This window comes from Passer domesticus, chromosome 1 (assembly GCF_036417665.1).
Source record: "Passer domesticus isolate bPasDom1 chromosome 1, bPasDom1.hap1, whole genome shotgun sequence".
Taxonomy (NCBI): Eukaryota; Metazoa; Chordata; class Aves; order Passeriformes; family Passeridae; genus Passer; species Passer domesticus.
This window is the reverse complement of record NC_087474.1, coordinates 134,106,447-134,133,584: the sequence shown is the minus strand read 5'-3', so window position 1 is coordinate 134,133,584 and position 27,138 is coordinate 134,106,447. Positions and strand designations below refer to the sequence as shown.

The following is a 27,138-nucleotide window of genomic DNA, read 5'->3' as shown; positions in this document are numbered from 1 at the left end:
TCACCTCAAAATTTCTACTTTAATTTTCCATCTCTGAACAAATGACTATAGTTTGATTGACATAGACTAAAAATATCTACAAAAATGAATGCACTAACCACAATTGTCAGAAGTTTGTTACTCAAAAATATTCAAACCACAGAATATTAGATATACAGTGTTTATTATAAACTTATTCCATTTGAATTACTGAAATCTTTCTCCTTTCATGAACCATTAACAATCATTCTTTTACTGAAAATCTAACTGGATTTTTAGGCCTCATGGCTGAAAAAAAAATATTTGAAAGCTGAAACTTTGGAAAAAGTAGCAGTTGAAAGTTTCACAGATTGAAACTATGCAGTATTTTGAGTGTTGAAATCAGGCAAAGTTGCAGTTTTCACTCACACTGATTGATTTTTCTAGTCCTATCTTCAATAAAGCACACACATCATTCATGAATGTAACAGACATTCAAGGTCTGAATCCTGTCTGGAATGACCTACAGGGATTTTCTTACTCCTTGATCTGTTTTATTCATAACTTTACACAAAATATAGATGGTTCACCTCTCCTCATCTAAAATTTCCAGCCATATGCTAAAACAAGCAGAAAACATTAAGGTACTAGATAATATTCCATTTAAAATCTGTTGCTGTCTCTAACTACTGGAAGGGTTTATCTGTTACTTTGAAAGGAAAAACCCACCTAGTTATATTTCTGATGTGGGCTTCACATGGCCTCTGTTTCTTACAGGTTTTCCTCCAAGGCAACTCTAGCAGAATGGGAATGGGTGCTGCGTGAAGAACTTCAGCAATCTGAATTCCAAGGGATTGCTTACAGCTGAAACAAAAGTACACCTATATTTTCAAGAACTGAGGGAGCTAATTAGAACACAGGGTGGTTAAGAAACACCATACATCAACTACATAGTACAGTTTTGAAGAGTAGTCATTATTAATAAAATTGTTGATACTAAGCATTAGTGTTAGTATTAGTATTAGAATTGAATTAATGCAATAGAAAAGCATGTAGATCAGCATCAGAGAGCAGAAACTACCACAAGCTTTGAAGAAGTCAACCTGTTTACAAAGGAGTCAACCCTGAAATCACATCAGAGCCTTCACTAAAAGCACACATGGATTTCTCCACTCAGAGTATGCACAATATTTTGAGAAGAGCAAAATGTGCATTTTGAGAACAATAAAATGTCACTCATTACATACTTACAGAATCAAAAAGTAAGCAGGGAAGTGTAAATATTACAGGATAAGTTTCAAGTTTGCTACCTTTATAACTGCTCTGTCAATAATCATCACTCACAGGTTACTAAGGAACTGAAATAGCTGCAATGTTTCAGAGGAAATTCTGTGAGTTAAATTTACCATTAAGTAATAGACCAAGAACGTACAAATAGTTCATTGCATTATTTCACCTGACTCCCTTTTGCTCCCTTTTATATAAAGACAGCTCTCCTACCCATCAGAATAAATACCAAATTGTCAGAACTGTAAAAATTCAGTCTCCCACCCTCAGTCCACACACATATTTGTTTACACAGCTAGTAATTAATTTAGAGGGCAAATGCTCATTTGTATTTGATACAGTAGCTTACTCTTATAGAAAATTTATGCCACCATGATACATACTGTCAGCTACTCACATGAGCCAGCCATGTGCCACTGAGTATTGCAGAAATGTTGTTACAATTATTAGGGGATTAATATCAACTACAATTCCTAATGCCTGTAAGTAGATGGACTGAGCCCCTGTTTTTTCTCCTCTTTTCAGCTCCAGACAACATCAGCTACTACTTAATATTAAGCATAGAATATCAGACTAATATTTGTTACTTGTATACATTATTTTTTAATTTAACCATTTTTTAATAATTAAATAGATTTTTTTTTTTTTTAGGGATTAATTAGATATTGGGAAGGACAAACTGAGTAAAGCACACTAATGATGATCCACAGAGCATTATTTTGGCATTATGCCTTAAATCTCTATGCTGAAAGAAATAAAAACAATGAAGCGATGGTCTGAAAGCTTTGCTCCCTTGAGAACAGAACAAAAACATCCGCTGAGAAAGAAATGAATATTCAATAAAGCAAGTACTGAAATCTTAACTGCTGAAACTAATTATTAGGAAGTTTTTTGCTATAGCTTATGACAGTTGGAACCCATTATAGAAACACTAAAATACTCAATATTAATAAACTAAAAAATATTTTTTTCCAAGTTATAACCTTAGAAATTAGATTCTGATTATTTCATGTCCTCTCCATGTCAGAAATTAAATGACGTAAAATGTATAAAGACCAGAACAGGACCCACTGAAAATGAAGTACATCTGTAAGTATAAAATGACACAGATGAATGCCTGTGGTCTCCTTAAATCAGGGTTTGAAAAGAACTTCTGAAAAAGTGTAGAAGTGTCAAGTACTTAAAAGTTTCAATGGGTTTATGTTTTAATTTTAGAAAAAGGAAACTTATAAGTATAAAAAATTATGAAGGTATTAAACAGCTATAAGAATGTTTCAGTACTGAATAAGTTGCATAGAATAGGATTTCCAGATGCATTTCTGAATTCTGCATTAAAAGTTTATTTCTTTTCTAAAAGTGCATGTTTTGCTTAATCAGAAATGTAGGGTATTTTTATATTTATGAATTTCAAGGCATGTGAAACAGTTTAGTAACATGATTCATTGGGCTGAACAGAACCAAATTTCCAGAAGTGCAGTCTTAGAAACCCATTAATTTCAAACTATACAAAGTTTTCTAAATCCCCAATAAAGCATTACATACTGAATCATATTTGCACAGTTCCCTATGTAACTAAATAAAAGCAAAACAAGAAATATCTGTGGAATCATGCTCATCAAACCACAAAGTGACAAGCTCATATAAAAACAATACCTTGAAGTTATTAACAATCTGTAATTGTCCTGATTTATGAAATCAGGAGTCCAAGTTCAATGGGAATCAGAAAGGTTGGGGTAAAAATTCAAACAATTCTCTCTTCCCCAGACATTCCCTTACTTCACAGGAAAAAGAAAAACAGCACTTACAATCAAAATCTTTTCCAGTGAACTTTAGCATCTTTTAGTAACACTTTGACAAAGTTATTGCTAATTTCTAATAATTCTATTTCATGAAAGAAACACTGACTATAAATTATAGGTGAGACTGTTCCTCAAGTTCTGCACCTTTCTGTATTCCTTGATGTCATGTCAATGAACACTATTTTCAAGTCTGAAAAACTATTGCAGTGGTATTAGTGTCCCTATTGTACTTTAAATATTCCAAAACTGTTTAGAATAATGGCCTGCTATACACTGGCCCTTGTTCATGCATATGTGTTTCATCCTTTCAGAGAAAATGAAACAGAAAGTGTTTAAACACTGGGCTGAATCATTCTTGTTTGGGCATACAATACTTTTCCCCATGCCCAGTCCCCAAGCTGCTGGCCCAGATTTTGATCATCTGCTTGCAAGAACACAGAACACTTTGAAAGAAGAGTTTATCAGGTCACGATGGAGATGGATTTACTTTCCCTTAATTTATGAAACCTGAGTGGATACATGAAACATTCCAACCAAACAAAGAAAACTCTGGCCAACCAAGGAATTTCCATAAGGAGATTACTTTCTAATTATCAATATCCTTTTAATCTAAGTAACTGAAACACTCTCAGATATAATGTATTTCGTTAGCATAATTATGGCTTGTAGAAAAAACATGCAGTGGCACCACTGAGTTGATACTTGAAAAAAATGTATTCCCATCTAGGCAATCAGCAACTAAACAAAGAAAACAAATGTTGAAACCAACAGAATTGCCTCGGTGTATTTCCCAGAATTCTAAAACATGAGTCATAAACACCAAGAATTTACATTACAGACACTGTATTTTTGAGAGCTGGTTGCTCCCACAACCCATCAGGAGAACTCGCCACTTCATGCTTTCCATCCCCTCATGCAGGAAAGGAAGTTTCAGGTTCCAAAAACCAACTAAGTAATGTATTTCTGCTCAAAACAAAGCAAATGCCTGTTAAGGTATAAGTCTACTCTTTTCTTTAAGCATTATAATTTGAGAAGGAAAAAAATAACATGTCAAGAAGCTAGTCCAGCATCACAAGAATATTTAGAATGTTCCAATTACTTTTGTATCTGAGATATGAGCATATTGTCCTCTGCTGCTGTGTCCCTGATCTTAAAATACTCTATATGCTAACCCTCTTTAAAACTTAGCTGCTCATTAATTGATGCAATTTTTCACTTGTTCAAGTCAACCTAAGATGCTACACTACAGCTGAAGCCCAGCTGACCTTCAGCCCTCCTCTCCAAATGCTAAACTCAACCACCACACTGTTCATAATCGCAGCAGATGGTTATAGGCTTAATATGCACATATGAACTTAATAAGGTCTGTTCCCTGCTCCAAAGAAAAGGAAATGGAAATGTATCAAGGTCATTTGCTCTCCAGTGTAAGGAGGTGGGGGGGGGATGGTGAAGGAAGCAGCACTGGAGGGGATAAGGATGAGAAAGCTGGAGGCAGAATAAGAAAAGATGTCCTTGCCATGGTGGCCCAGTCTTTCTGTAGTGCTGATTCTGCATTGGTAGCTATTGGAAACTGAGACATGCTGCTGATTCCAGTACTTTGTCTCTAATGTATTTATTTTTTAAAGCTACTCCACTTCTATGATAACTAGTTTCTTAATTTCATCATAATAATATAATAATTGATAGTGCTGCAGATAATTGTTGTATTTTAACCCCAGAAAGCAAGTAAGTATGACAGATGCTCACTCACTGACCTCATGCTGTTGCAGTGATGTGGGGAGGAGAATCAGGATAGGCTCATATGTTGAGATAAGAACAGTTTAATAATTGAAACAAAGTAGAACATACTAATAATACTATTAATATTAATGATGAGATAATGATTATTATAATGGTGATGATTATGAAGATGATGATGATAATAATAATAATAATAGTAGCAGTAGTAGTAATGAAGAAGAGAGAGAGATGACTGATGCCAAGACAATCCCCACGCAATGACTGGCCCTTCCTGAACAACTCCCAGCAGGGCATTTACTGAACATTCTATGGTATGGAAGTCTTTGCTTAGTTCAGCTCAGCTGTCCTGGCCATGATCCCTCCCATCTTCTTGTGCCCCTGTTCACTGGCAGAGCACAGGAAAATGAAACATCCTAGATTTCGAGTAAACACTGCTCAGCAAAACCTAAAACATCCGTGTCTTATCAACATAATTCTCATCCTAAATTCAAAACACAGCATTGTACCAGCTATATAAGAAGAAAATTAACTCTCTCCCAGCTGAAACCAGGATAATAGTCATCATAAGAACCATCTCCATTTCTACTAAATAAAAAGTCCCTTTAATTTAGCACATGTAGTGCAGCAGCTGTCTCAAAGAGCTAAAACAAATTTAAAAATTCATGCTACCTTCCCTCAAGTGATTTTTATTTCTCACCTAACCCCTTTGAAATATATATTTTTATTATTTCCTTTGTACATTAACTTTACCAGCTCATAGAGATAGTGGAACATGAATCAGCAATTATATTAATGAATACAAATCACTCTCTAAACTGGATAATGAGCATAATACTGAATATTGCAATATGCCTCATCATTATAACAAATAATTAAATATCCATTTAGTCAGTGTAAATGTTGCTTGATTTCAGAGTTATGTCAAGAGAAGCCTAGTTTGTGCTTACTAGCATTTGGCAAATTTGATAAATCAGAAGACAAATTTGAAGCAGGTGGTTGTCTTAAACGTCCTTAAAACACTTGTGTAAACGAAGACCTGTACAGGTGTGAAGTACAAAAGCATAAGCTCAAGAAGCAGAGTCATGGAAGAGGGCATTTGTCATGTTGATTAAATTAATGGTATATAAACTTTAGTAATCAGCTTTCCAACATTAGCTAATTAGTTACTTCCAGGCAAGTTGTGAATTGCTGTATCACAGTTTTATGGATAAAACCCCCTTTTTAGATAAGTGTATTCCTAATCCTTCAGAGTCACCAAATGCCTGGAAGGATGAAAGCTTCTTTTTTTTCCTCTCTCTTTCTCTCTCTCATGCCCTTCCTTCCTTCCTTCCTTCCTTCCTTCCTTCCTTCCTTCCTTCCTTCCTTCCTTCCTTCCTTCCTTCCTTCCTTCCTTCCTTCCTTCCTTCCTTCCTTCCTTCCTTCCTTCCTTCCTTCCTTCCTTCCTTCCTTCCTTCCTTCCTTCCTTCCTTCCTTCCTTCCTTCCTTCCTTCCTTCCTTCCTTCCTTCCTTCCTTCCTTCCTTCCTTTCTTCCTCCCTCCCTCCCTCCCTCCCTCCCTCCCTCCCTCCCTCCCTCCCTCCCTCCCTCCCTTCCTTCCGCCACTTCCTCCACTTCAGCCGCTTCCTTCCCTTTCTTTAAACACCATTTATAATACCTGAAATCTGTTTAAGGAATGAGTTAATAGAAAACTGCAGAATAATTGGGTTAAATTTCAACACAAACATCCTGCTAAAATAGTAAGTACAAAGGCAGGGGGTGGAATGGGGAAAAAATTCTCACACAAACATCCAGTGTGGTAGAAGGAAGGCCTAATACGTAGGAAGAAGATAGGTTTTAAACCCTAGGAGGAGAGCAAGTAAAAGCAACCAAAGAACTTTTCCCACAGAATTAAAATATAAGTCAAAAGAGCTGCATATGGTTCCATACAAGCCTGTTCAAAACCTTGAAGCTGAAGAATAATTTTATTTTGCTTCAGGTAAAGAAAAAAAAAAGGACATATTCTCTCTCACACTGATATTTGCAGTGCAAACATAGGCAACCAGAAACAAAAAAAAAGAGGAAATAAGGAAGGAATAGCTTTGGAAGTTAAGTCAGATAAAACACAAGTGTAGGCAAAATTACACCACTGTTTGCTCCTCCTTAGTTAATGACAAAGTCTGCCTCTGTGAACCAAGTTAACATATCTGATCCAAAGAATCAAAATTTTCACATCATAGAATCATTAAAAATGTAAGAAATCTCCAGATCATCAAGTCAACATTTTAGTCTGGACTCAGCTATTCATCTAACTAGGTGGGAAATAAAACTCTATTTCAAAAGCCTTTCATATTCTGGTATCTTGGTAAAAATTAAAAGCTTGATGGCTTCATTAAACATTAAATTTAAATGACCTATCATCCTAAATCAAATTGGAGTGTTTGTGGAATGCTATTTTATTGCTTCTTTTTTTTTTTTCTGAAAATGCTTTTCTCTTATTCTGGTTATAATTTCTTGGATCAATATTTTGTTTTAGTGGCAAATTTTTGGTAGTGAGACTGGGCTGTCAGGGATGCTTCTGTGAGAGGGCACCAGAAGCTTTCCCCATATTGGACAGACTTGGGCTGCTACTACCTCACAGTCTGAATACCATGTCAAGCAGCAATACATGACTTCATAAAGGAGCTTTGGTCATCTCCACATTAGTATTTACCAGATTACTTGAGAACCTACAACAAAGTTGTCTGGAAATAGTTACATTAGAGAATGAAGGGAAGGATGGAAAAACATGTTTTTGCTGGTTGATAAATTTGGGATTGGCTATTCCATATCCTCGAGTATGAATCTCCCTACAGGAAAGTAGGGGAATAATTATACTCTTATGCACACTGGACTTGTAGCAAAAAATGCTTTGAGTGAAAAAAAACCAAAACCAGCCCACACAGATTTTTACTTTTTGTATGCCTCAAGAGGTGAACTCTAGATGAACTGCCTACAAAGTTGGAATTCTGGCAGTGCTTATATATTGGAAACATATATCTGGGGGATGGAGGAAATCAGTGCTGGATGACTTGGACTGATGGGACCTGAGTTTATGAGACCATGAAGTAGCAACAAAGATATTGCTAGTGAGGTTTTACAGTGCTTAAGGTAAGATATACTGGGAGACTCACAGTACTGCCTTCCCAAATGTGCTTTCTTATCTCTTCCCTTGTGAAAGCACTGATACCCATGCGATTGCATACAAGGAAATTTCAGAAGATAATTCAAGATTTCACTCTTTGGGGATTTGAGCTTTTGATCACATCTTTCTGAAACACCTCATTGCTTGGTGCTTCAAAGCTGCTGTCTGTAAAGCAAAAGCTAAGAAAAGTCTGAGACCAGTCAAAAGCACAGGATTACAGCAGCTCCTGCTTTGGTGAATTTGTGCTGATGGATAACCATACCTCACAGCCTGCATTTCACACAGACCAAGGCATGGAAAAAGTCTTTGTTGCTACTTTTTTTGTCATACAAACTATAAATTACTTAACCAGTCTGGACCTAGGTGCCATAATTTGGTGTCTGGGTGAAAATTGGTCATCATTAGTGACTTCATGTGCTGGGTATTTTAAAATAGATCTCTGATATAAGCAGGGTAAGATTTCTTCACAGTGTTGTCACTAATAGCTGTGACTCAGTGATATTTTTTAAACTCCTCAAGTGATATAGCTCCAATCCATTTAGAGACTTCATTTTTCATGAAGTCTAGCATCTTAGCACTTCAACAGGCCATAAAATATCTTTATGAAGTTTGGCAACAGCGTTATGCACAAACTGAAAGCTAGAGAGTTTCACTTTGTCAGATTCAGTGATGTGGCAGATTTATGGATAGAAGGGAAAAAAGGACAGCTGCTAGCTTCCTCTCCATAGAATACTGTTTATTAAAAATTATAAACATGTGCATAAAGTCCCCTCAATAATCAGCTTGCACTGTCCTCTGACTCAGAGGAAAAATAACATCTATGTATATATGCACTTCTCATCCCCACAAGATTGTCTTGATTAATTTCATATCTTCTTGCTCCTTTGTCATACGTGACAAAAGCTGGTAATTTAGGCAGGATATACCTTTATGAGTTCTACCCGCTCCCAATGTACTTGGTTTATTCCATTGCAATCTTTAAAACCTGTGCTATAACTTACCACAGTCAGGAGATAGAGAAGACATTAAATACATGCAAAAAGTAACGTAATTTGAACATCAGGTCTCACCTTGCTCCTGTATTGCAAGGTCCAAGTAGAATTGCTTTACTGATTTATACCAATGGCTTGTCTGTTCCAGTAGCCAAGAATAGCTAATAGCAGATATTTCTGAACAAAATTAATGCCCATCATTATATTGGGCTACTCATATTTCCATTTAATTCATTCATTTCAGAAAAATACACTAGCTAGACATAATTTTAGTGTGTTCAAATGTGTGCCACGTTTTTAATCTGAAACACCTATTGATCAGACCCCTATATTGTAAAGAAAAAAATCTGGTTAAAAGAAGTTTTTATAGAAATTAAAATTATGGATCTCATTTTCTGCCCCTCACTTCTAAACAAAAAGTCAGAGAATGGTCAACTGTGGAAGAGCCTTTGGAGGTCATCTTGTCCAAGACCCTAATATCAATGAAATAGGAGGATTTTTTCTTCCCTATATGAGTTTTCTTTCTCCTTTATATCTTTTCCCTATGAATTTTCTTCCTCACCTCTCTTCTCTCCTCTGAAGAGAGAAAACACTAAAAAAATAATAACAACATGTCTTACCCTGTCTTAGATTAAGTGAAATACTCTCTCTAATATATGACATGACATCATGATATTTTAAGACCAAGGACCTCTCCTGTTCCTCCACTTGTGCAGGTATTGTTCATATTTCTTATGACTGTTGCAGTAACCTCCATGCTGAATATGAATTACTAGTGAAAATGTGAGATTTGTCCAAGAATGTCTTTCAAAAGCTTTTGATTATTTCAGCTTAATAGAATTCATCCTCCAAGTATAGTGAGCTTATTTAGGATCAATAAAATGAATATAAAAATGTAAGAACAGGATTTGATATTAATTTCTGTTCTCCTGCTCTAGCTCACTAATCCTAGAAATAGGAAATAAACAAAAATGCCTAAGGCCTAAGTTATACTCACTCTGTGAAATTAAGTCATTTGTTAATATCATTTTATTGCATTGGTTTCTCTCTACTGCAGAGCAATGCTGAGAGTAGTCAAGTTTTTGTATTCCTTCAGATGAATAAATATAGAACATATATACTTATATGCTTAAGTTGTTTCATGGATAAGACTACAGAATTTTATGAAAATATTTTAAGATCAGACTTTTATTCCACAGTAATTTCTTGTTTAGTTTAAGAGCAGAAGATAGAGGTGCAAAAGGCCTGTGAAAAATAATTAATTCCTTACATCTATGATCCAGACATTATACAGAATGCATGCAAGACAGATTTATGCTGAAATTTATCCTCTCTCTCATCACAGTCAGACATCTGACTGTTCACTTTTTTATCAGTTCTTCTTTATTTTTTCCCAAAAAAGGCTTGGACCCATGAATTAGGAAACAATTTCCTAGAAATACTTTCTAGTAATAGATTTTCTAAATTATGTTTGATGAAGAGGAAGATGTTTCTTTTTAAATATAAAGTGTTAAATTATCAGGAAATTAGTCATTACAATGGGATCATTCATTTTCTTTATAAAAGCTGAATAGTTTGCTAATTTTCTTTTCCATTAAGGGTCTGTGACAATAGACAAACTTTATCTTAAGTTGCAGGAAACTATATCTTTCCATCTTCTGATAGTACAGATTATACTAATAAAAAAGAGTAGATTTCTTATTTGAAAATTTGCCACACGCAAATGTGATTTTAACTTCTCACTGTTTGCAGGTTTCAGTCTTCTGTAGTTTCCACACAACCTTATTATGCTGGTCTGGTTTAATAGACTTTAACATTTTCAAGGTTGCTTTTCCCTCATTAATGAGTTCAGCAAGGTCCAGTCAAAGACCTAAGAGAGGTCAATAAGGACATTTGTATGTTTCTCAGCATTTTTCACGGAAAAGGTAGGATTTTAAAAATTATTCTAAGGAAATAAAAATGCACCAGTAACTACAGGTATTTAGAATTGCTTTATTAGCACACTTGGAAAGCAAATCCTTAATTCAAAGGTTCAGCACTGTCTATTCATTTCGAGGAAGAAATGATGGCATTGACCTCTTAGTAAGTTATGCAATATGTTAAGACTCTTGAGCCAGCAAGAGTCCGCAGAACAGCAGACATAGCTGCTTGTTCTTCAGCCTAGATTGTATTTTATGATAATCACCATGATTGTTGGTTTTGCAGTATATTATAGTTCTAGGAAAATACTTTGAAAACTGATTATAGAGGTAAATCTTCCTAAAATGTCTGTTCTTAAAATACACATTAACAGAGAAGATAGCTTGGTTGCGAAGGTACTGAAGTTTAGAGGGAAAAAACCTGAATGTATGAAAAAGCAATAATTTCTAGTTGAACAGGATCCCATGATCTAAAAATGTGGAAACATGAGTTGTCACAAGCACAAATAAAGAAATCAAGAGGCTAGCAGTCAATACACAACAAAATATTAGTCTCTGTTTAAGTCCTGACCCAGTTTGAAAGGTAAACATATCAAAGCATGGATGATGCCCTTCACAAGGATATCTGAAGAAGCACTGCATTTTGAGCTGTGCAGAAATAGGGCCATGCCCTGGGCTAACTTTCCTCCATCTGCTCTGAAGTCCTGCTTTGGTACTACAGGCACTGATTCTGGCAGGCAGAGAGGCTGAGGATCCCCTCCCTGGGAAAAAGGCTCTGCTCTCGTGCTGGCCTGTGCTGTCTTCCACCACACTATGACATTTGTGCTACTGACATCCAAACAACAGTATATGAACAATTCTTTACTGTCCACAGCCTCCTAGATACTCATTGCCTAAAAATCTGTGACTAATAGATGAGTAATTAAATTCTGTTTTCCTAATGATTATGTGTTCACGTTATGGCTTGATTGATCATGGTAGGACAGCTGGGAAAGGTTCATCAAAAAAAATGGCCGCTAGTATAGCATTGCTAAAAATGTCATTAACCAGTAATATCTTGTATGAATGTCTATGGATGATATCTAATTTCATCTATCCTCTGTGGCTCCCAAAGCATGCAGGATTTATGGAGCCACACTCATGTCATACTTGATCAATTACTTTGGAACTAGCCAGAAAGTTATAGTGTGTGACATTTTCTAGAATAATTGAAAATATCACTATTTTAAAAAACACCAAATCTATTATTCAGGTGTATTTTCTCATTTAATTGGACTTTCCCCTTAAAAATTACATCCCAGCTTCTCTATAACAGCCTAAAGATTTACCTCATTGAAACAATGAGCTGTCTGGGGAAAGAAATTTTGTGTCCAGAGCAACCTGTTTCTGGAAGTTCGTGTTATGACACAGGGAAAATTGTTCATTGAGAACCAAAAACGTCTGTTTCTATATAAGGAAGACCCTATAATAAAGATTAGGTATGATCTCATGGAGAAGCACTTGTTCTGCTGAAAAGCAGTGCCTTCAGGCCTAGAGGTTTTCGCTGTAGCTGCAGCACTTCACTCAGCTTTTATAGCAGACAGAGCATCTCCAATTCCCTTGTCAGAGAGCTCTCAGAAGTCATGAAGTCCAAGTGGCTTCCAGGGAGCAGAAAAAGATTTCTGCTAACAAATTCAGCTCAATGCATGTATGGTTGTTATAAAAGCTCAACAAGAACCTTACAGAGCCAGAAAAGCCTCAGGTACAAGTGACAGTATTCCCCAGTTACCATTTTACCTCCAAAAGCTCTTTGAATGAGTTGCTCTGAGATACACAGCTGTAAGGAATATCTGGGATCATTTATCAGCACCAAATTGATAGTTTATATCAATACTCACTATTGCTATATGTGAACAGTTCTCTAAAAAAACATACTGTAGGTAGAGAAGAAAAAAGATGATCATAAAATCAGAACCAAGTTGTGTATGTGGACTTTTATCTTTTGGATTGAAGAAAACCTGTAATTAATTTTTAAACCTCATATCTGCACAACTGAAATGTACAAAGTTGGTCAAACTGAACAAAGTGGAATATCATCGATGCTGAAAGTTCTGAGAAAGTCACTGTACCAGTCAAAGGACTATTCATTTTAACAGCATACAGTTTGATAGTCCAAGGTTATCTGACCTAAAATGAGAAATAGATATAGGTAGCTTTAAAAACAAGCAGGAAAATTATGACATATTGGAAGAAATAGCCTGCAGCTACAAGACCTTGGACTGTCACCTCATTAGATTTCAAAGTGTCAGAGGCAGCCAGGATCAATACCTGAGTGACAGACCAACATGGAAAATTATTTGGATGTTTCAGAGTTGTGTTGGAGCTTCAACAAGCGGTTTAGAGTCTTCAGATTCTATTTTAAAACAACAGATTCTAAAGTAGAATACACCATAATTTAAAAAATTATTCTCATATTTAGCCTCCTCAGTAGGTGACTGTACCACCTTCTTCCATTCCAAAATTTGCTAGCATAAATAGCTGTCTTTAGATAGATTGAAAATGCTACTTTATGCTTAACCCTCAAGCACTAACAGAATTCAGATATAATGCTTCAATATTAACTAAGTTAATACCTCTGAGGTGGGAAGGTTTAGATTTCCAGTAGAAGTAACTTCTGTTTAAACTTTCCCAAAAACAATCAGTACTTTAAAAAAATCACATAATAAACTATTCCTAAATTAAAGATAATAATTTAGAAAATGTGTTTAGACTTAAAGTCTTGTTTTAATTTCCAGAAGCTTGAATTTACAGAGTGTTGATTGCCCTAGACATCCCACAGATACAGAAAACATGCTATTTAATCCACTTTTTAAATTTTGGTATCTAAATAGAGGATAACAAAGGAAAAACAGATTACTAATTCAGAATTTACAGTTTTAAACAACAGCTTATGCTAAAGCAGGTGAAACTGCCACATAATAGGGGCCCTTTTTCTTGACTACTGCAGCTTAGGATTCACAGGTTTATCAAAGATCATAACGCAGCAAATTTATTGTTTGTCTTGAACTAATTAAAATTACAGGCTTAAATCCATATATGTAAGGTGAAGTCTATCTCACCATCAACACGTAGGTTATTGCACACAACATTTAAGATGCAAGCTGGTATCCTTTTCCAGGAATGAATAAGTTTGAGATTAATAACGTTTGAGATAGAGACAGCTCTTATCTAGGATACAGAGTTTTCAATTCTGAGTTAAAACTTCATAAAGGCTGTTAAAATTCATTCTGCGAAGTGATGAAGAATGGCCATTACCTTGAAAGGACCTTGTAATGTTCTCCTACTTGTCTCCAGAAGCAATTGTGAAATGCAAGGGTCACAAGAGGCCACAAGTATTTGAATTTCTACATAAAACCAAGCAGTAGAGTAGCCCTCAGGGTTGATTTCGCTGTCTCTATTCAAGACTACAGGAACAGATATATGGTAATCAAGGCTAGCTAGCAAAGAAATATATAGGAGAAAGCTGCAAGGTATTTAACATTTTAACACTTTTCATCTTAAGTTGTGTATGACACTTATTCTTCTTAGTTTTAGTTTGATAATGAATAACATATGCTTGCCTTTTGGTTTTTTTGTACTGCATTGATCTGTTAAACCTCCATTGCATAACACATATTTGCATACTCACATCTACCATAAAATTTTGTTGATATATCTGCCAGCCTAAAAGCATCAAAGCTGCCACTGGCTTGAACACAATTCATTAATTTCATTGTTCTACTAAACAACAGTAAGGAAGTAAATCAGATGCTTTGAGGTAACATAGCAATGCCACTTAACCTGACAGCACTGCAGTTTCTTATGAACAACGTGATATAGTGTAATACAAGAAGACAGAAAACACAAATGATAAAAAACCCAATTACTTGCTGATAAAAATATGTAAATATTCTCTTCATGCTGACAGTCCATAGAACTACCTTATAGCTAACAGCAAGATGAAGCTTAGGTCTCAGACATTTGATATATGAGAAAATGTCTTAAATTCTTCTGAACTGAGCTCCATAATGACCCCCTCAAGGTTTCAGGCTTTATACCTGACAGATCATTGTTTTATAGTTTAATACATTTTCTTCCAACAAAGCAGTGAATAAACAAGTGCTTTAGCAATTAAACAAATGTTGCAGGGGCATGTAATTGTACCCATACCTCATTTCTATGAGCTTGGTTATCTATATAATAGAGTTAATTGCTCCCACAGTGAGGGACAGCATGGACTTCTGCCAGCCCTATTTAAAGGAGCCTTCTACTGTGTGTGAGCAGCATGAAAAACAAACAAATTCACTGTGCAGCTACAGAAACTCTTGGAAGTGCTCTGTCCCCTAGAAAGGGTGAAATAACAGCAGTGGCACATTTGGCCCCTCACAACAGGTGGAGAGTGTAATTAAGTTTATGAAAGGCAGAGCCCTCTGAGTAAAATCTATGGGGTTTGTGACAAATTCATTGGACTAAGAAGCCCTCTTAAGCTACTGAAGAAGATATTTTTCACTTCTTCTCTGAAGTGGAAACTAGCTGTAAACAGGAGCAACTCCAAAAAGACAGTATACATGGATAAGGGAAGTTTAATCTAAAATCCTGAATAAATCAAAATTCTTTGAGCAACAAATATATTGATTTTAGCAGCTTTATTAAATGGCTAAGAGAGTTATAAAAGCAGTAAAGAAATAGACTTGGTAATTCTGGAAATTCTTCCATTTTGGTATTTCTAAGGTATCAAACAGCAGAAATTATTTTGATAATAAACTAGGAAAATAAAAAAAAAATCAAATTATTTAATCAAATTAAATTTCAAGCAAAAAAGGGAACTGAGACCAGTATCAGGTGCTCCTGTTCTACAACATCAAGCAAAGAGAACCCTCTGTAGATTTATGTGGGGATTTCTGAAGAATTTCATTAGGTTGATAAAGAAAATGAGGGGGATGTTGGTATGTAAATGAAGAAGGTTACTTGAAGCAGAAACACAACGAGAATTTTCTATTGTTCCAGTGAAAAGAAATATCATTATTTCTAAGATATGAAATCCTTTTAACCATATACTTCAGGAAATTGGGAAAATTAACATTTAAACTCAATTACAGCATACTGGAGTACAAGTTCTTAGATTTAAATGCTTCAGTAACAGAAGATAAAGAAAGCTGTAGAAAAAAAAAAAAAAGAGGAGTGCCTAAATAAATGAATGGGGATATTAAACTGCTTCAGTAGAAGTCATTAGTGAACAGGCAGTTATCAAGGCATCTATGTTTAGCTTATATAGTTATAGTTTATATTAGGCAGTATGGAGCTGGCAATATAAAGCATCAGTGATTTCTTGAGTTTCAGTAAGAAAACAGCAATAGTTTATGCAACAGCAAACTCCTCTTCTGCCTTACTCTGGGAAGTGTAACAGTGAATTTTGTTTCTCAGAAAACTTGTTCAGAAATTGCAATTCACTAACTACCACTTAACAGCGACAAAGCAGCTACAGGCTTCCAGTCAAATAGAAACTAGGCTGCTGAACATAAATTAAAAGGTACAAATAATATTTAAATGTCTGTTTATGTGTGAATATATGCATTTCTTTATGCAAATATATACACATGCCTACATTTCAGGGAGCATGTTTATATGCTGTTCCCTAATCTGGGTGTATAATCAAAGAAATAATTTGAGGCTGACATTTTCTGTTCTGAGCTTGTAACGTGTGAAGAAGCCTGTTGATTCAAGTGAGTATGGCCTGAGAATTTCAGAGAAGGCTGGAGGGCTGCACTGGTGCAGTAGCGTGATGCTTACATAAACACATTTTTTCATTATACCAATCGACTTTTATTACCAAAGAAAATCAGTTCAGTTGCAAAAAGCATTTAGTGTGTCAGCAAAATAATTTTCTGTTCAGCCTCTAAGTTTTTCAAAGAAAGGGCAGTCAACTTGTTTCTTGCCAACAAATCAAAATGAAAAGCCATAACAATTTTGTAGCAGTTTCAAAGGCAAACTGCTGTAAAAGATTTTAAGCAAAGTTCCTGAATTCTGTTTTCGTGTTGTTAAAAGAGGGTAATATCATTTGAGAAGTATGAGCTTAGCAAACAGCAATATTCTCATAGACTATAGAACACTGAGGACTCCAAAGGCATTGGTATATAAAGTCTACCAGTAACTTTTACATACATATGTGGTAAATTCTAAAGGTTGTTATGTGACAACAAAATAAAATGTTTTGATCTCTATTTCCAATAACAATGTACCATCAAGAATAAAAAATAACGTCTTTACCTAGTAGCAGTCCAAAATTTTTAGGAGGGAGAAAAACAGAAAGAAAGTTTGTGAACCTCTTCATTAGTGTCGTTCTCTATGGACTAGAAAAAAGTATAGCAGTGCTCTGCAAACTGCTGAGAAGTAGCACAGGCAGCACACATCCTGTCAAAGTGCAACTCAGCGCAGGATCAGTGTACTAAGGGATGGAACAGAGCAGCCCAGTGATGATAGGTGAGGTAGAACCTCTAGGGAGCCATCCCTTCTTTTACAGTGATACTCACAACCAGAACAGCACAGCAGCCTCAGGACCATCCACAGCCAAATTAAAGCATGGTTTCTATTGGTAGAAATTGTCTATAGAGCTTGGGCATGGTGTTGTGCTGAGGAAAATAACACTCCTTAACCTGGGAGGTCTATCAACTGATGTTAGTCAAACCTGCATTCCACTGCAGAAAGTTCACTTTCTGATGATTTTTCAAACTGGCTTTATTTGAGCTTTCCTCTTTTGAGCACAAGTTGTCAACAGAAAGCTACTGCAACAATGGCTGATTGCAATTCCTCAATATAGAAAAAAGAAAAAAGAAAAGGCAGGATGACTCCGTGTACAACACTGAGACAACAGTCTTTACTGCATCCAGCTTTTACACTTCAAAATGGAAAAAAATAAATAGAGTAGCATTGACTTGCCATGCATAAGGACTTGCTTTTTGACCTGACAAAAATCCAATTGATATAAATATGGCACACAGTAGAACATAGAAAAGCGCTGTGTGAAACTAGAAAATAGAATTTTTCTTATGTCTAAGAAACAGCAGTGAAAGTCATGAGTAGGAGTTGGGCTCCCAAATGAATAATTGATAAACATTTAATAAATAATGATTAAAGCATATGGAAAACTCTCCATTGCAAGATGTATTGTTTCCCATAAATTGCTGTAGGATACCTTTTAATCAGAGCTTACTCAGGTGTATGTAGAGGGATGACTGAGGAATTCATTCTGTGAGCTGTTATATAGGGATGTACCAGAAACATTAATAGCTCCTCTGACATTCAGCTCCACAAATTTCTGGAATAGATCTTAAAATGTGAGAGTGGCATGCTCATTTTTCTTTTCCATAGAGAAAGGTTGCCCTGGCCATGAAATCCACATAGTTTTGCTGCACTAGGAGCAGGGTTTATAATCCTCACAGGGGAGGTAATGTTGGTAACAAGAATTGAAAGCACTGCATGGGATGAGATACGGCTGAAGAAACAACACTCAGAAGAATGCAGGTTGACAGAAAGGAGCCAAGAGGAAAAACAGGATTTGATGAAGCTGATGTGGCACAAGGGAAAAATAAGCAGCCAGAAAAGCCTTGTGGACCAAATGAAATGTATGTCACCAAGCTGGCCTAGGTACATAGCTCTCAGGGTGCTGTATGGGGCTCAAAATATAAAATTAAAAGGATGGGCAAATAAGAAAAGCAGCATCTACATAAGTTGAATTCTTTTAGAAGTAAAATCATACGCAGAAAAAATAATAGGAGAAAAGTAAAGCTGCCTGGTTTTAGACAATTCACATGGTCCACAATACAGATGAGCAAATTTCTGTCTCTGGACCACTGTAGTTATTCTCCAAGGCAGTAAAAGATTCAGTATCACTTGTGTGTTTCTCCAAAGAGATTGTCGGTGCACAGGCAGGGATTTGAATAATTTACAGTAGAATGTCATTAATCCTACCACTCCAGGACCTTATCAAAGTACAGATTAATGAGAGGTCATATAACTTCAATGTGCTACTGCTAGCACAAGCAATCACTCTGCCACTGAACTATTATACTTCCTTCCTGAGCATGAACATTTTAATGAAAATAACAACTTCGTGTGGCTGTACAAGAGAACAAGCATTTTAGCAGAGATCACAGTGACTTAACTTTTGGGCTAAGCTAATTTAGATTAATTAGATCTGGAATATTTATGTTCCACTATATGAAATTTAAGAAACAGAGTTAAGTAAATAGACAAATAAATGAATCTGACAGCACTGTCCTCAATTATATCCTGCTTTTTAAGGATTCTCTGTTCTTCAGATTAAAGAATCAAAATATGACCTACACTTCTCTGAAGGTAGTGGTAGCACCTTAATCTGAGAGAATCTTTTCCCTTCACTCCAGCTGTCTTGCATGGCAGAGATTTTCTAGCACCGGGGCAGCAGAGGGGAGTTTCTAGCACAGCACCAGCAGGTGTGGCTGAGCTGGGGTTGCTGTCGGTTCACAGGAGTCAGCGCCTGTTCCATAACACTGACTTGTCACAGCAAGTGACGTATCTGCCAGCGCCTGCAGACTCTGCTCCCTGGCAGGAAAACAACGTGATTTTAATGGGCTTCATTAATGCTAACGACTCCACCTGTAAACTCACTGTAAATTCAACTGACTGCACTACGGTGCTCTCGGACTGAAGTCTGTATAATACTATATATAGCAATATTCAATCAGCAAAATGGTTGCTGATGGCTAAAATGTTTACTCAGCCAGTGGAAGAACAGAAACTGAGATTCAATGAACTGACAACATACAGTACATATAGTTTCTGAACTGACCCTTTGTATGTACACTAGCTTCCCAGATGAAAGAAGATAATCAGCATTTAAAAGAGTTTGCTTTGCTGTGCTGAGCTAATATTTACTGGACTGCAGACATACAGTGAAAACAGCCTCAGGGAAACAACTACTCTTTCATTTCAGCTCTGTCCATGAGATAATACTAATATGATACTACACAGAAGTGAGTGAAGGAGACCAGGTTCAGACATCATACTTTGTTGCAGCATCCAAATAATGCTGACCTGCTAGTAGGACAAGGCAGTATTCCTCTTTATATGACCAGAATGAATAATATTAATTTTGCTAGAACTTAATCTCTACTAGATATTTAAAACTAAAGCTCATTTCAGTGACATCACCACAACTTTGAAGCAAAACATTAAGAATTGTATCTAAAGAGGTATGCAAGATTCTAGAAAATAATGATCATTAATAACAAGAGGACAGGGTTAAATAAAAAGGGAGACTTTAAAGCTTGTAAAACCAAAAATGTTCTGTTAACTCAGAAGTGGATTAGAGTGTTCAAAGTGCTTCAGGACTTGACACCATGTAAAGGCTGATTTATACTCCAGGCATCATAATGCCTACCTACTTCGGAATGACAAATAGCACCGTGCTGAGATCTCAATGGCAGCCCCAGAGCACTAACAGCAAATGTCTTCCATCTTAATAGCTGAGCCTCTGCAATTCTCCTCACTTAAAATTCTGAGCATTTAAATCTTCTCGTTGCATCTAAATCCAGATACAAAAAACTTCAAATCAAACTATTTACCTCAAGTGAAATCTACTCTGAATAATTCATAAGCAGCAAGGAGTCAGAAAGCGAACAAGTTGAAGAGTGTGTTAATGAAGTCTAGAGTTTAAAATACAATGGTATAAAAGCTATTGTAGATCTTTTCTAACCTTATAAGAAAGAATATCGGTCTCTGTAACAATGAAAAATCCCAATGAACAAGGAAAGATACACAGTTCAGGTGTCTTGTTGTCAGTGACTGATGCTGCTAACAGAATCACACAGATTACTGCAGAGAAAGAGCTGCTGTTTGAAGCAATTCCTGATGAAGGAGCTGAAGTGTTCAGATTGATTCTTATTCATCCTGCATCTGTGAAGAAGTATTGATCCTTAAAATAGCTATAAGAAGCTGCAATTCTGTTAAAATGAAGTACGAAAGTCAAGAAAACGCACAGAAATGCAGGACATGCTATGAAGACACTTACTTAACAAGAATTTTTTACTGTTTAAGACCAGGCAAAAACCCCCACTTATTATGTCATTTCACTGTGAGGATCAAGGTTTTGTATTTTCCTGTTTCAGCAAATCCTCTTTATAAGATAGATGCTACTAAAATGCATGGTTGATTTGTCTGGGATATCGGTGACAAGCCAGCACTGTCATCAAATAGAATCTGCCTCCTAAGCTGGTTGGTGACTTATTTTGAATTGAGTTAGTCTTAACCACTTATCCGCAAATGTGAATAGGAGACAGAGAGAAAGGTTCTGAACTAAAGAAGTCAGCAACAGCCTTACCTGTCACAAATTCAAGAAAACTGGTGACTTCAACCAAGTTTTTCTGCATTGCTGGTAAATAATGACTTCATTCTTCCATGTCACTGATTAGCAACATAGGTGCACAGACAGTCTGATTACTTTGAACTAATGGGAGTAATTAATTTGTGGGTTTTTTTTGTGTCAAATCAGATCATGTAGTTCAGATGGTATGTGCAGAAATTTTCTTTTTTACACAATGGAAAAATAACATTCTTTCATAAACTTGGCTGCTAAATAAAAGTACATTTCTACCTCAATAATGAGAGTATAAATCTTACTTTCAGAGAATAGTACATTTGTGATAAAAGTCTTTCAGAAACAGGCATTTTCCTAAATAACACTAGTGAAGGTGTAGATATATAGTACTGTTTACTACAAAGGCAAACTGGCAAGAATTTTTTGAGTTTTTAAGTACTTTTTATCTGAGTCTTACTCAACTGTAGTAAAGCAAAGCAGTTAACACTTTTGTATACACTTAGTGTATTAATGTATGCAAACTGTTTGCTGATTATTGTATTTTGAAGATTAAGTACATGCAGAAGTCTGCTTAATTATAGAGAAAGATGATGGATTTCTGCATAAGACATCTCAATCTTGGGACATTTAAATTAGGTTTCCAGATCAAAGACTTTGAAAAGGCAAGCCATTTAATTTTTTTAAAAATCTTGTTTCCCCACTGTTGTATATATTTCTTGAAATCCTGAAAGGATACATACATCTGTTAATAGGGAGTACAGATACATATAAGAAAATTTAAATAGAATTCATTGTAAATAATGCTGTTCAATGACAAATATTTTAAATGCAAAAGGGGTATTAAATTATTCAGGATCAGATAAAAAATCACAATCTTTTGACAAAGCAGTTGTTTCTAGCATCAAGGTGATATTTTATGATAAATCTTACTAGAGCTATCTATGGATTAATATTTTTAAATGAACTTTTAGACCCTTCTTTTTAGACATTTGGGTTGAATTTATATTATAGACATAATACTGAAATGTGCCTCTGCTCCCTCTGTTTAGATAGTAGAAATTAGCTGGCAGTGCTAGGAGCAAGGGCAAAGAGGGACATCCTTTCTCAGGACTCCAATACAGAAAACATAGTTGAAATAGTCTTGACTGAGAAATAACTACATCATGGGAGTTCACTGAAAATGCATCCATCCTCCAGCTATCAAAATCGTCAAGTCTCATGTATTTATATGCAATGTAGACAAATCACACATTGAAAGAATAACATCCAAAAAACCCCTAATTTATTTACAGAAAAGGCTTCATCTGTGTTGTTGCAAGTCAAGAAAAGTTAACATCAGTGCTGATGGCAAAAAGTTTCATTTAAGAATCTGGTCTGTGCTTTGAAGTCTATGAAATAGAGAACTAAATGTAATTCTATGAGGTAGAAATAAGTTGGATGGCTGAGGAAGAACTGCTTCTCAAATTTGTTTAGTCTGCTATCCTGAAATAGTCACCATCTCCACCCTCCATGACTAACTCATGAGGAAAAGGGATTCCTAGTAGCAACAAAACCCAATGCAAAAAATGGTCTGAGTAACAAAAAGAGTAGAGAGGATGAATGACATCATCCTTGGACTTTGTATGGGAGAAAGGGGAGGGAAAAACCTGATTGACTTCTGGTAAAGGACTTCTAATTGGGCCTGCTTACCTTATTCTCCAACACACACTAATTTTCTCCTTTTAAATAAAAATGAAGTCCCTCAAATTATCCAGCCTGTGTTGGCAATTTCTGTCTCATATCATAGGCTGGCAAAAGGATGCACTTGTGAACCTACTTTGCAATCTTCTAGGATATGCTCACTAATGAGCCCTTCATAGTCCAGTCCAGAGAATGGTCTCCTTACTGCTGCTTGGCACTTCTTCCTGTCCAATTTGTGACACAGAAAGTCTCTCACATACTGGGCTGAACTCTTGCCATGTCTGGGCAGATGGGCAAGCATACCTCACCAAGCAGCTGTGCTTTAAGGGCCAAGTGCCCCAAGTTATCTAAAAAGACGATGTTTGAAACTCTGCTTAATTACATAAAATGGCTTCAGAGAACAGCCACAACAAACCTACGTGAACAAAAGCAGAAAAATGGTGCCATCCACTCTCCACTCACAAGGCTGTATTCTGGGAAACCGCAGCATTACAAAAATGAAAAGAAAAAAAAAGAAAAAAGATATTTCTCCGATCACCATCTGTGTTTATATTGCAGTTTTGCTTTTGAAATAACCCATGCTAAAGAAAGTTTCAAAACTTTTCTTAGCCATGTTTTATCAAAGTAGGACCCTTTCCCCATGAAAGGTAAATAATATTTCTGATTGTTAGTTTTCAGAGTTTACTGGTTTTTATCATACTGCTATTTCTGGAAATAACAGCATTAAAGATTACTTGGTGGTCATATCCCACCTTCACTGGTAATGTTCTAAGTGATCATTAAAACATATTTCAGGATTTGGCTTCCGCAACTCCAGTCCATGTTATTAAACAAATTAATAATATGGGTGAGAAACAACTTAGGAAAATTTCAATTAAGCATCCACCGCGAAAGAACTGATAGTCTCAGATAATCTATGCGATAGGTAAAAAATCCACTCTCTCACTGAATTATTGCATACCTTTCACAGCATCAGCATAAGTAACAATCACATTTTGTGGATATTTAATTTACCAGCCCGTTTTGCCTAGAATCAGTGTGAATAAGCCAAGAAGATAGTTTTACCAACTTTACACCCTTTGTTTATGGAAACTTGTTCTCAAACTGCTCTTCCACATGGTGACACTTTTGTAACTGCAGCCACATTTTAAGAAAACTACAGAAGGCATCTGCTGTGCTTCACAGGAATGTGCAAGGAACAGTATGGCAGGATAACACTAGTTTTATGCCAAGACACTGGCACAGACTGTTTTAATGGCTAGAAAAATCAAGAAAGCATGCAAAAAATCCTATTCTAAGTTCAATAAGGCACAGCAAACATCACCACCTGAAAGGATTAGAATACCAAATGAAATTACCTTAGAAACAAAGACCACTTTCAAGCGGATAACAGTATAATCCCTTTATGAAAGTGCTTCTACACAAAGTACTGTTTCCTTCTGAAACATTCCTTCTTCTCCTCCCCCAAAAGCTTCACGAGTGACTCATGTGATGTAAAACCCTTCAGGGTGAAAAACTTCCATCTATACATATAGGTAAGTAATTCAAAGCAAGAGATGTTAATTTATTTGCTCTGATTTCCTGCAAATTTCTGAGGATTTAAAATAGAGCAAAGCCTGAACTCCCACTCTCTTGATCTCGGGGCTGCCATTGTGAAACAAATTCCAGTAGTGACTGATATATATAGCTCTGCATGCAAGTTTGATATTGTTTTTACTAAAATTAATTTCTAAGGTTTCTAAAGATTTCATCTTTTATTGATCCACAGTAAAACATAATGCTTAAATATTACAGTTGCTGCATATTTAATGTTTTAGAAGATTTAAACCCATATATATATACAAAAGTTGAGTCTTATCAGCTGTAATTTCAGAAGATCCAATTTTTTTTTCCAATCTTGTATTGCAAAAACAGTGATTCACTGGAAAACCACTGATTTTGTGACGCAAGCTGGTGATTCTGTGAACTGGTAATTCTAATATAAATTTTTATGTACATTTTACATTATTTGATTTTATTATACACTAAGGACTCAAATTATGTATGATTCATGCAAAAAACTCTTAAACTCACTGAAAATCTGAGCTTACAGGTGTTACCAATTATATAATTTTCTGGGTGACCTGCCTCATTAATGCATTCTACTTGTTCATCTGTATGCATGATGTTTGAGATTTGGCAGATGAAAAGCTTTAGATACGATAAATTGAAATAGAAGACCTTTATAATCATGGAAATAGTGTTTTCAAAAAATATTGTGAACACTCTTACTTTTTCAAAGTTTACCTAATACATATCTTCCATAACAGCTTTATAGGTAATTTGTGTAAAGAAAAATTAAATAATTTTTGTTTATGCATTATTCAATGCTATTGAAAATGAGAATCTAAAATATCAGGCTCAAAAGAAAGAATTCAAGTACTTGGAAAGTCTACATTTCATTCCTGATGCTTAGTTACATTTTGGATCAGGACAAAAAAAATCTTATCTGTTCTTCAGTCCATTGACTATAAAATCTTTAAAGATTTCTCTTTTTTTAATCCCTTGTAATGATTGTTAATCTTTGAAGTTTCAGGTGTACCCTAATTTTTTTAAAGGTACTTCTTAGTCCTTGGTAGTCTGTTCAATCAACCTCAATGACATAGAAATGTAGAAGTTTCTTACTTGGTGATTAGTAACTATCATTTTTGGAGAAAATAATTTTCAGTGGATAAGTTATGGTGAAATGCTGGACAGACAAGAAATACAAAAATTCCCATTCATTTTTCTGAAGAATACATTATCCTTTCCAATTAAAATATGTGTAATCACAATTTTAGCGTTATAGTTGTGTAAAGAAGACTTGTATATCCATTTTTATTTTGCCATCTTGTGTTTGCTCATTCATTGATCTTTCCAGTCTTTTATATCATAATTCAAATTATGAGTTAAACAGGTTGTGACTAGAACTGCCAATACTGTTGGCTCAATAACCTCTATTGAATTCTTTAAATCACTAAGACTTCTTTCTTAATTCTCAAGTTCAAATAATTTATTTGGTTTTAATACTAAATATTAAGTGACATTTATTATTGTATTACATATTATAAAAAGAAACTCCTAAGTTTAATAGTTTAAAAAATCCAAAACTGCTAGTTTAAGTAAATATCATCTTTCTGTTTTGTCTACAAAAGACGTACATATTTTGTAAGCCTGTCTTTGCATGCCAAATGGTTTCAGCACTTGCTTTCTCTTTTCAAACACAGTGAACATCTTATCAAATGAGGCCATTTATAATGTTAGTCAAAATTTTTTGCCTAGCCTAATCCATGACATTTCATTAGGAAGAGGGAATATTTTCATGTTTATTATATGCCATCAGCTTCCCTAGACACAGAATTACTTGAAGAGTGCTTCAGCATTATTTTTGGTTGTTCGTATTTGGTTTTTGGGTTGTTGGTTGTTCTTTTTTTGTTTGTTTGTTTGTTTGTTTTGGGTTTTTTTTAAATTTTGTTTTACTTCCTATAGGTTATATTTTTGATTGTTTGAAAGTAGCTGTTCTCACACTGGTTGCCTAAATATTTTTCAGATTTTTCTATGTCTCCAGCAAGAACACCAGCAAGTTAAGAGGATAGCACTCTTCCCCCTTCTGCCATTAAGGAAGCTCAGAGACAATCAATGACAAGCCATTGTTTGTAGCTAGATCCTACCTGCTTTTCTGGAGAGGAAAGCTGGGGATGCAAATCGTATTTGCAGAGCAAGATTTCACTTTCAGGGGAAGGAGAAAACAGTTGTTGGGAACTGTAAAACCAATACTGGAGGAAAAGAGAAGCCAGCAGATGGCTAGAAATTACAGTTCTGATTTGGGTTATTTACAGTATCACAGGAAATAATTGCATCCTTGTTCACCTGGGCATAGAAGCTGACTGATATATACACTGTGGGTAAAAGGTATTTCTCTTAAGACCAAAATCCCACCTACTTTTTGTTTCACCAGTGCTGCAGTCATGAATTTTGTGTTCTACTTTGGCACTCTGAAAGGGCACAGCTTGACTTTAGGAGACTTATTCTAAGAGAGAGTAAGAAACTTGTTCAAAAAGGCATGTTAATATACTGCTTGGAGTTCCAAAGATGAAAATGTCAAAGAATTTGTTTCAGTGGGTTATTTTTTTTTCAGTATAGACTAGAGAAATTAAATATTTTTCCTTCTGAATCAGTGAGATATTACCCACCAAATGCAATAGTATTTGAATT

At 35.5% G+C, this 27,138-nt stretch overlaps 1 protein-coding gene and 1 long non-coding RNA gene across 5 annotated transcripts in view; one reads left to right on the top strand and one right to left on the bottom strand.

Annotated features, from left to right (window-relative positions):
* The window catches only part of RALYL (RALY RNA binding protein like), a 376,689-nt gene that overhangs the window by 239,566 nt on the left and 109,985 nt on the right, over nt 1–27,138 (bottom strand). The window lies entirely within an intron of this gene.
* LOC135289631 (uncharacterized) lies at nt 6,398–27,020 on the top strand. The gene is made up of 3 exons (XR_010352387.1): nt 6,398–6,518; nt 24,377–24,440; nt 26,474–27,020. It is a non-coding gene; the product is annotated as an uncharacterized LOC135289631 (long non-coding RNA).